Source organism: Platalea leucorodia, assembly GCF_965183815.1.
Source record: "Platalea leucorodia genome assembly, chromosome: 20".
Taxonomy (NCBI): Eukaryota; Metazoa; Chordata; class Aves; order Pelecaniformes; family Threskiornithidae; genus Platalea; species Platalea leucorodia.
This window is the reverse complement of record NC_138842.1, coordinates 8,035,655-8,045,314: the sequence shown is the minus strand read 5'-3', so window position 1 is coordinate 8,045,314 and position 9,660 is coordinate 8,035,655.

Below are 9,660 nucleotides of genomic sequence, written 5' to 3'. Positions count from 1 at the left end.
AGGCGGAGTGACGCTGAGCGAGCGCGGGGAGAAGGGCTGTCACCCATCGGGTGCTCCAGCAAGTCCCATCCCCGCAGCGTCCCCTCCCTCAGTGGCTCTTTGCCAAGGGAGGGTCCCCGGTCGCACCGCGGCCCCTCTTACGGTCTCAGCGAGCCAGCGTGCTCGGCTGCCGCTGCTCCGCGGGACGGCGTGCCATGACCACCGTGGTGTGCCGGAGACAGCCATGCCCCTTGCCACGCTGTCGCTGCGAAGAGGAATAAAACACAAGCGACAGAAGGAAACACTCGTTCAAGCCAGGCAGAAAATATCAGTACTCAACAGCCCCGACACCCCGCTGCCCAACCCTGCTCCGAGCCGGCACCAAGCGAGCGCGACGGAGCTCCGAGGAGGAGCCGAGACACGGCAGGCTGCAAGCTGGCGCACCCCGAACTGGCAAACCCAGGGACCGCAGGAAGCCGCAGAAGGGGTTTGTAAAGCGATTTGTCGATTGACAAGCAAAAATACATTAGCAGTTTCGGATCCTGATTTCCCTGCAACTTTTTAAACCTCGAGATGGTGTTGAATAGATTAAAGTGTCGGCTTTGATCCATGCATTTGGATGGAGACATAAATATCGCCAGCACTCGCCCTCCTGGCGCCGTCAAGGCCCGGCGCGTGGCCGGCGCGCCGAGGGGCGCTGCCCGGCCGTGCCCGCCCCGCCACGCGGGCCCCACGCCGGTTCTGCAGGGACCACTAGCCACCTGCTCTCCTTCGGCAGCCCCTTTTGGGCTGCTCCTGGTCCAGCCGATTTGAGCGCTGCTTGCAGGGCTGCGTTCGCATGGGAGGCGGCGGCTGCCGCCACAGAGCGTGAGAAGGAGCAGGATTTGGGCGGTAATCCCCTCTATCCTCCCTGCACGCTCGGCTGATCACGTCAGCCTCCTCCAGTGCCGGGCAGCGCAAGTGGGCTTCACGCCTCTCAGCCCGGCTGCCGGAGCAAATCCCGCTCGCGTTGAGCTGTCAAGCGGGGCCGCGAGCACAGACGATGGAGGCTTCCCTCTGCTCCTGGGGACCCGCTGCTCAGCCGCTTCGGCCCCTCCATCCCGCAGCCGTGGCACAGGCGGAGCAGGCAGCTGCCCCGCAGCACGAGCAGGGGCTGAGCGTCGCCCGCGCAGCCCCGGGAAGGGGCTGGCCGCACCGGGGAGGTCAGCTCTGCCGCGGGGCCGCCCAGCGGGGAGCTGCTCCCGGTCCCCACCGCTGCGCCCCACTAAGCATTGCCTTTAAAACGTGTCTGGGTCCTCCGGGATCTCCCCTCCTCCGCTGCTGCACCGCAGCAGCCCAAGGGCAGCGGGGCCCTCAGCCCCAGGCAGGTCCTTCTCCACATCTCTGCCCTTTTGCTGGGGAAACATCTCACTCCAGCTACAGCCACCGTGCTAGAAAGCCCCCTGCGAGGAGCACTAGCCAGAGCTAGGCCCTATTTTTATTTGCTGCAAGCCCCCGGGAGCAGGCAGGGGTGAGCAGCGGGGTGAAGGTCCTGGCCGGCACCAAGGCAAGAGCGGAGGCAGAGGTGGTCTGCGGCAAACAGCTTCCAGCAGCAGGCAATCGGCACTCAGACAATGCCCCAGAAATGTCAGGCTTGCAGAGCGAGATGTGGAATTACGCTGACATTTTATTTAGGGGAAATTTGGATGGACCTGCCAAGGTTTCAATTCTGGTCTAAAAGCGTGGGCTGGGCTGGGCAGCCCTGGGGGGCTTTGGTTTGCACTGCTCCGGTGGAGAGGCCGCCAGCAAACGGCTGCACCTGGGATGCGGGACGCACGTCCCAGGCGCGGGACGTGCCACCAGGACCAGGAGCAGGACCAGGACCGTTCCCACAGGCGGCACCACCGCCCGCAGCCGCGCAGGACGTGGCCCCGTGCGGTGCCGCCAGCCAAGCACCTGCTCCTGAAACAATAAGCGGAAATCAATGTTCTGGGTAATTTTATGATGCAGAAATATGCAGCATAATTCAATTTTCAGCAAGGGAAACAAATGAATCTCTGCTTGCTCCCCTCTCATTTTTTTCCCCTCCTTCCCACCCTCATTTGATAGCGCTCCGTGTGGCAACATCAAACGATCTTTGAATATTTTAGCTCCTGTAAAATATTTATATTATAACACAAGGAAGGAAATCGGTCGCTTCCAAGCCATGTAAACATATGCCTTCTAACAGCTGGATCCCTGGCAGCGCTCCCCAGGCAAGGAAGCGGCTGCCTGGCCGCCGCGCTCCCAGGTATTTAAGACACTTGGTGGCCCGGCATCACCGGGGAAGGGCAGGGGAGGACCAGCGGCTCCAGGGGAGGACACAGAGACGCTCCGGCCCCGTGCCGGCGCCGGGCAGCGGCGGCAGGGCGGCCCTGCCCAAAGGGCCGCCGATGGAGCGCTGCTCGCCCCGGCCGTGGCGGCTGCCGCGCCCTGCCCGCCCCTGCTCCGCAGAAGGGTAGGCAAAGGGGACGTGCTGAAGGCCCCAGAAGAGCGAGGGGAGGGCAAGGGCTGCCTCCAACCGACTGGAGATTAATTGAGGACTGCCATTAAAATGTCACCAAGAAAATTATTAAGTTAAGGTAAACCACTTCCATGCGTCAAAAGCAAAGGCAATCAGTCCCAGGCATGTCCCCCTAGGAAATTATGTGGAGTAATTAATCAAAAAGCTAATGAGAAATGTGTTTTCTTTCGCAGCCTAACACCACATCATATTCTTATTAGCCAAGGTTATTACAATAGTAATCATGCATGCTCCGAGTTCAAATTGGGTTTTTTTGCTCCACTGCCACCAATTGAGAAAGCCGTTAATGGGAAAGATAAACCCCGATAGGCAAACCGGCCCTTTGTGTTTATTCACCTGGCGTGCGACAATCGCCGCACGCGACCCGCACCCCGCCAGCATACGGTCGCCGTCACCCGACTACGGGCCACCCCTGCCCGCTGCTTGGCCGGCACCGCCGCGGTGGGCGCCGCCGGCCCCGGCAGAGCCGCGGGAACGCTCCTCCAGCGGCGCAAACCGGGGAGCCGCTGGGCGCTCGCCGCTTCAGCCAATCTGCCCTGTTTATTCGGATGCCTGGAAGAGGGATCGGAGCTGTTCCGTAAATCTGGCCGTAAGTGGGTAATTTGCTCGGTACGATGGGTTCCCCCTCCACCCACCTCGGAGAGCAGCCGTCTGCCAATCTTTCCCGCCCTAAAGTGCACAGTCAGCCGCCCGGCGAAGGGAAAACATCTCTGTTTGATATGCAGCATTAAATAATTCAGCCCCCTACAGAGAGATGATGGAGAAGAATGAGTCTGACAAAAAATATAAAGATTTCCTATGCCACGTTAAAAACACATTGACCTGATTAGCTCACCGGAGGGATGCTGAGCCCCAGCGGAGCAGAGGAGGGAAACTCGGTCTCGCAGGGACAGCAGAGCAGAGAGGACTCGGTGGGGCAAATAAAGCCCTCCGGTGCGCGGGAGCACCTTCTCGCCTTTTTTTGTGGTTTCTTGCAAAATCTGGATTTCTGGCTCGCGCAGAGGCGGTGCGCTGGAGGTCTTGCTGCAAACGGGCGTCCCCCCGACCAGGAGAGACCTCGCGCCTTCCCTTTGCGGCTCCGCTGGCCGCCTCCCTCGGGGCTTCGTGGGCAAGAGCCGAAGGGCCGGAGCCCCGCTCCCGCCGCCCTGGGGGACCACGCGGCCGCCGACGGCCGACGCTCTGCCCCGAGCAGCCCGGCTCTGAGCCTGCCCGCGCAGCTTGCCCCTCTGCCTCCCCTGCCCGCGACGCCGCTTAGGAAGCCGGCTTGATCTCCCCGGGATGTTTGGCAGCTCCGGCTTTGATGTGCGGATTAACGAGAACTGACACCGCTGGAGTAAAGCCTTCAGAAGCCCAAAGGCAGGGCCCGGGGCAAGACTGGAGGGGACGACGCTCTCTGCGCGCTCCCTTTGATTGCTCCGGGCTCAACGTCGCCTCCCGGCAGTGGGGCGAGACGGCGGCGTGGGGCCGGGAGCCGTGGCTTTGCGGGGTGGCGGCAGAGAAAGTCAGGTTGCCCGGGGCTGGCTGGCATCAGCGGGTGCCGTGGCCTCGCTGAGAGCCCTGGCCGGTCCCGCTGGGCACCGTCGCTGGCGCTGGCTTTGCAAAGGCACCCTGGCACGTCAGCCTATGCTAACACCAACATCCTAGCGAGAGGCAGGACTTGGGGTGCTGCGGGACCCCAGGCTGGAACCACCCAATGCTGCTTCCACGCTCGTGGCTGGCTCCCTCCTCCCCGCTGCCCAGCCGCGGCACCGGCGAAGGTCGCGGATGCTCACCTGCAGCGCTGGAGCGGCACCGGCTGAGAAAGGGATGCAGCGTCCCCATGCCCCCTGCCCGCTGCCCAGGACGGGGCTCTCCTCCTCTAGGCTGGCGACCTGGTGGCTCGGCACTTGGGCAGGGCTGGATTTGGCCAACGTCCCGGCACAGCACGCTTGCTCGCTCTGCACAGCGCTGCTTGCAGGGGAGCTGCTGCTGCAGCGCACTCGAGCGCACCTGGAGAGAAAACAACAACATCGCCATCAAAACACCCCAAAGAGGAGCCGACGTGATAGAATAAACTCCCTCCTAATCTGCTAACGGAATAACCGCCAGGCGCAACGCTCCCTGGCATCTCACCTGGCACGCAAGCAGCACAGCCAGGGGCAAGAGCCACGCTCCGCTTACGCTGCGCAGGACGAGGAAGGCTGCAGCGTGAGCAGCAGCCGAGAGCCTCTAATCCCCCCCTGCAGCGGGGGGCCCTTCCGCCAGCCCCCGCTCCCCGGGGCTCTCCGCAGCCCCCCGTCGACATCCTCATAGAAAGGGGTCCCCGGGGGCCACAGCGGGGCGGGAGCCTGTGGGCCACCCCCCAAAGCCCTGGCACCGCAGAAGCGGTGGGTGGGCAAAGCCCCCGGTGCCCGCGGCGCTCAGCAGCCGGGGCCCCTCTCTGCAGTAAGCCCTTTAAGAAGAAATCTATTAGCTGGTAATTACATGCAGGCTAGAACACTACATTTTTATTACGGCCATAAAGCACTCCACAATTATAACCTGTAATTTCTGCCGTAGGGTGTTTACCGTCAGGGCCGCACCTGATTTAAGGCACCGCACCAGCCCGGCCGCCGGGGCCGGAGGTGCCAAGCGGGCAGAGGGTCCTGCCCATGCGCTGCTCGCGGCCACCGCTGCCGGTGCCCCCGGAGCAGCCGAGGCCACCGGGGACGCGGCCGCGGGCTCGACCCCGCCGGGGATTACAGCCCGGGAGCCGAGCTGGGGGGCCCGAAGTGCGCGGACGAGCGCGCAGGCAGCGGAGAAGGGGTAGGTAAGGCAGACCCGGGCAGCCGGGGAGGACAAGTCCTCGCCGCCGTCCTCGCCTCCTCCGCTTGAACGGGAGCCCAGGCTGGAGGGCTGCGGCGCCGGGCTGGCTCGGCTGATGAAGTTATAATTTCTGAAGTTCCTCCAAAATGAATATGGATGCACATCTGCCTCCGCTTAGGTGTAACAAATTGGTAGAGATTGTGTTAAATTATCCCGAAACCGTGTCCACTGCTGACATCCCAGCTACCCTGGGCACGGGCCGGCTGTGGCCCGGAGCTGCCGGGGGATCTTCCATCGCCTGGAAGACAGAAAGGCCGCAGACTTGTAATTTTTCATCAGCATTGTGCAGATAAAGCCCTCCACAGCCGCCTCCTTCTCCCAGAGAGGACGAGCGGCCGTTCCGCGGGAGGCAGGGGCCACCGGGCCGCCCCCGAGCCCGCTCTGCGCGCGCAGGGACGCGGTGCTGTCCCCAGGGGTGGCAGCGGGGCTTGGGGGAGCGCGGGGAAGCCGAGGCACGGGACCCTTCCCACGCCCCGCGTGCGCAGCGGCGCGGCGCCCGAGCCACGAGCCCGATTACTCGGTGCCTTGCTCTAACCGCCAGATAACACATCTAAAAACGTGTTTATTTCCATCCAGGCTGCTTTTTAATTTGATTATTTATCTCCCATTTAGCCTTTGACAGATCAAAGGCTCGGCGGAGGGGAAGCGGAGCTGGGCTGCGCATGAAAATGAGCCTTGATACATAATTAATTAACATAAAACAGTTTCATTAGGAGATGGTGTTACGCGGCTGTTTGTCTTAAAAATTTAAGCTGTGTAAAGAGCGCGAGGGACAACGCGCTGCCCCGACCCCGGCAGCGCCCGCGCCAGCCCCGCTCCCGCGTCCGCCCCGCGGGGCAGGGCCGCGGGCCAGAGCGCGGCCCCCTCCTCCTTAATTGCGTGCGATGTCTCGTACCCTTGATTATTAATCTGTTTTTAATTCTATTAAGAGATGGCCAGGAGAAAGAGTATCAATTTTAGATTAACAAGGTTATTAGCACTTAATTATGTGAGGTGTCTTTGTAATTGAAAGGGAAAAGGAGAAGCGCCATAAATATCCCCAGCCCCTGAGCTCCTGGGGGTTTGCGGGTGGCTCTTTATTCGCGAGGCTGTGGAACCATAAATATTAAATATCTCGTGAAAAAATTACAAGGCAGAGAGAGGATGCCCTCTGGATATTCCGGCGCCGAATGTTCTTGCATTTACAAATATTCATTAACTGCGATCTGCAAAGTTATTTCCACCAAGACTCGGCGAATGAGCGAGAGAGAGAGGTTATTGAAAAAAAGAGAGCCTAGAGTAAATATTATTAGTAATTTTTATCTCTGCGTGTCCCTAATTATTCCATAATTAGGGAAAGTGCACATATGCATATACAATCACTAACCTGCCAGTCTCGGGGATTTTCCCTCCCGGCCCCGCTGGGGGACGGAGCCGCCGGGGAAAGCGCCGAAAGCGGGGCACCCCGCCGCGGCACCGGCCCCCGCCGCGAGCCCGGGACGACTGCCGCGGCCGCCGGGCCCTGCCGCGCACCTGCGGCTCGGAGCTGCTGCCGCTTAGAGGAAAAATTAAAACGACAAATCGCGGGCTCTTTTTAATTAAAAAATAACAGGGGAGCTCAGCAGGCAAGCGGTACCACAACGCGTCACCTGCCAGAACCCACCTTGCCGGAGCCATTGAAAAGACCGGGCGAGAGCCAGGCCGCGGGGAGAGGCCACGTCCGTCCGCGCCGGGAGCGAGGCGGCAGGACAGACAGGGCGGCCGAGGCGCCAGCTGGAGCCCCTCGCCGGCCGCCGCCACCAGCGCCCACCGCCACGGGCAAGCCCTCCCGCCGGCGGGCAGGGGTCGCGGGGCAGGGGCGTCACACGCCGGGCATTAAGCCCTTAATCTTAGCTAAACACACTACCGATGAGCTCATCAGCAAAAATCTAATTATTATGCCTGAGGCCAAGCTTAACTGCTTGTCCTTGACATGAATAATGCACCACGTAAGCCTATTAGCCAGTGTAAGCCTATTATTATTATTATCATGCTCGCTGTCAAAAGTATAAAAGTAAAACAGTCGAACGGGGGGAAAAAAATAATGTTGTGCAATTAGCAGCAAAACGCCAGACAAATAAGCTCATTAATTGTCGGAGGGAGCAAGCTCCACCAGCCATTAGCAAGCGCCCGGCTGGGGGGTGGTCGGGGGGCAGCCTGGCCCTGCCCGCCGGGATGGGGCTGCCAGCGCGGCGGGCACCGGGAGGGACGGGCAGAGCGCGGCGGGAGCACGTGGCCGCCGCGCAGCATCCCCAGCGGCATCCGCCTCCAGAAAGGAGGAAAGCGGCTCCCAAAGCCGCTTCTCTGCAAAGCGACGGGGCTTCAAGCCGGCAGCCAGACCCAACGTCGAGGCTCGGCAGGCAGGGCGGCCCTCTCCCAGCGGCCGAAAGCGGGCAGCGGCCTGCGCCCCGAGCGCCGCTCGGCTCCTTCGCCTCGTTTGCTAATTAAATCCCCGCTAATGAGAAAATCGGGATGCAGGAGCTGGCGGAGCAGCGCTGCCTCCTGCACACGCGCTCCTCCCGGACTTATCACTAGTCACAGGATGTTTACAATAATTTTTAATTTGTGCAATTATTAATCATTTTTCTATCTGCCTAATTTGCATAATAATTACTCTGCTCGGTGTTTGCCATGACTGTGAATGACGGTGGTTTAAATTAAATTAAGATTTTAATATTCAGGTTTTTTGGTTAAAGCTAATCAGAGTTGCCGCTCGATGCCAAGGCCGGGGCTGCCACCCTTCCAGAAACGCTAATAGAGAGATCGGCTTCCCGGTGGCGCCGGCTTCGTCTCCACCGCCCCTCTTGTCCCGGAGGATCCCACAGGGGGGCACGGGGAGACGGCCCCCTCCTTACCTCCCTCCTGCTCTCTCCCGCGACGCGCGTGCCGTCGGCGAGCTCCGTCGCCCCTCTCCCCGCCGGACCGGGATGTGCTCCGCGTGCCGCGCTGCCGGCCGCGTTCCACATTCTCCTCTTCGCATCCACGCCGCGCTCGAAGCAAACTTCCCGCGAGCCGGGTCCCGGTCCCTCGTGCCGCTGCGTACCTGCGGACGGCGCGTGCTGGCTGCTCCTTCACGGCCGCTCCGAGGGCTGCTGGGGAAAAGCATCCGCGCTTCTTTGCCCTCCCATCTTAACGGTCCCTCAGAGCCCCCTCCGCGGAGCCGCGGCAGCACCGTGGTGGCATCGGCGGGCTCTCGGCAAGGCACCGAGGCGTCGGCGGGCCCCTCTCGGGGTAGCGCTGCTCCCGGCACCTCGGCAGCCAGGCTCGATCCGTCAGCGGAGGGCAAGAGGCAGCCGAAGGGCCAGCTTAGGTCCCGTGGTTCGTTAGCCCGCCCGCATCCAGACCAGCCACCCCAAGATCTGCCGATTTGCACCAGGGCAGCGCCACGGAAGGACGCAGATTAAAAGGTTATGATCGCATCGTCTAAGCTCTCCCATACTCTGTTATTTGGCACGGATACGCTTTACCCAGAAAATACCTGGCAATGAACGGGCCACAGATGCATTGCATCCCTTCAGTACCGTAACGAACACTGAGGTGAGGCCCCTCCGGGAGTCACACGCAGACGTACCTCTATCTTAAAAAAGTCTTAAAAGTGCAGCCTTCAAAACGAGCTGCGAGAGCAGAAGCTGACGCTGTCCTCAGGTACTAAAAAGCCGTTGTGCTTCGTGCCAGCATTGCAAGGGCTTTGCCTGCCCAAGCAGCAGCTTGTGTCCCCAGCCATCGCTCGAGCTAGCCGGCTGCCGTCTTCCCCTGCTCCGCAAGAGAAGCGCGCTCCCCTCAAGCGGGGCGGGCACAAGCAGCTACGCGGGGCAGCAGCTCCCCACGGTAAGGCCAATTCAGCAATTCCACAGCATTTTTTTTGTTTTACCTCCCCAGAAGCGCTTGGAGAAGTGAGAGCAGAAATGAGTAAGTGTCAAATGCAACTCCACTCTTCAAGGCTGCAGCTGCCTCGAGTTCCTCGGGGGGGAAAAAATAGGATCCTGATGACAGAAGGGGAGGGTACAACGGGAAAACACGCCTGACAAGCGCGGGCTTTCAGTACGCCGCAGCCAGCGGCTCTGAGCCCTCACCGCTGCCCCATAAATCCGGGGGGGGCCGCCAGCCCAGCCAGGGTCCAGCGAGTTCCCCCCCGCGGCCTGGGCGGTCACCAACCGACTTCGCAAAAGCCGCGAGCAATGCGCGACTCGCTGGGCAGAGGCGCCGCAGGCGGCGACGGCCGCAGCGGACGCTATATCCCATCCTGCTACCGGCAAGCTGACAACTGCTCGCCCTCC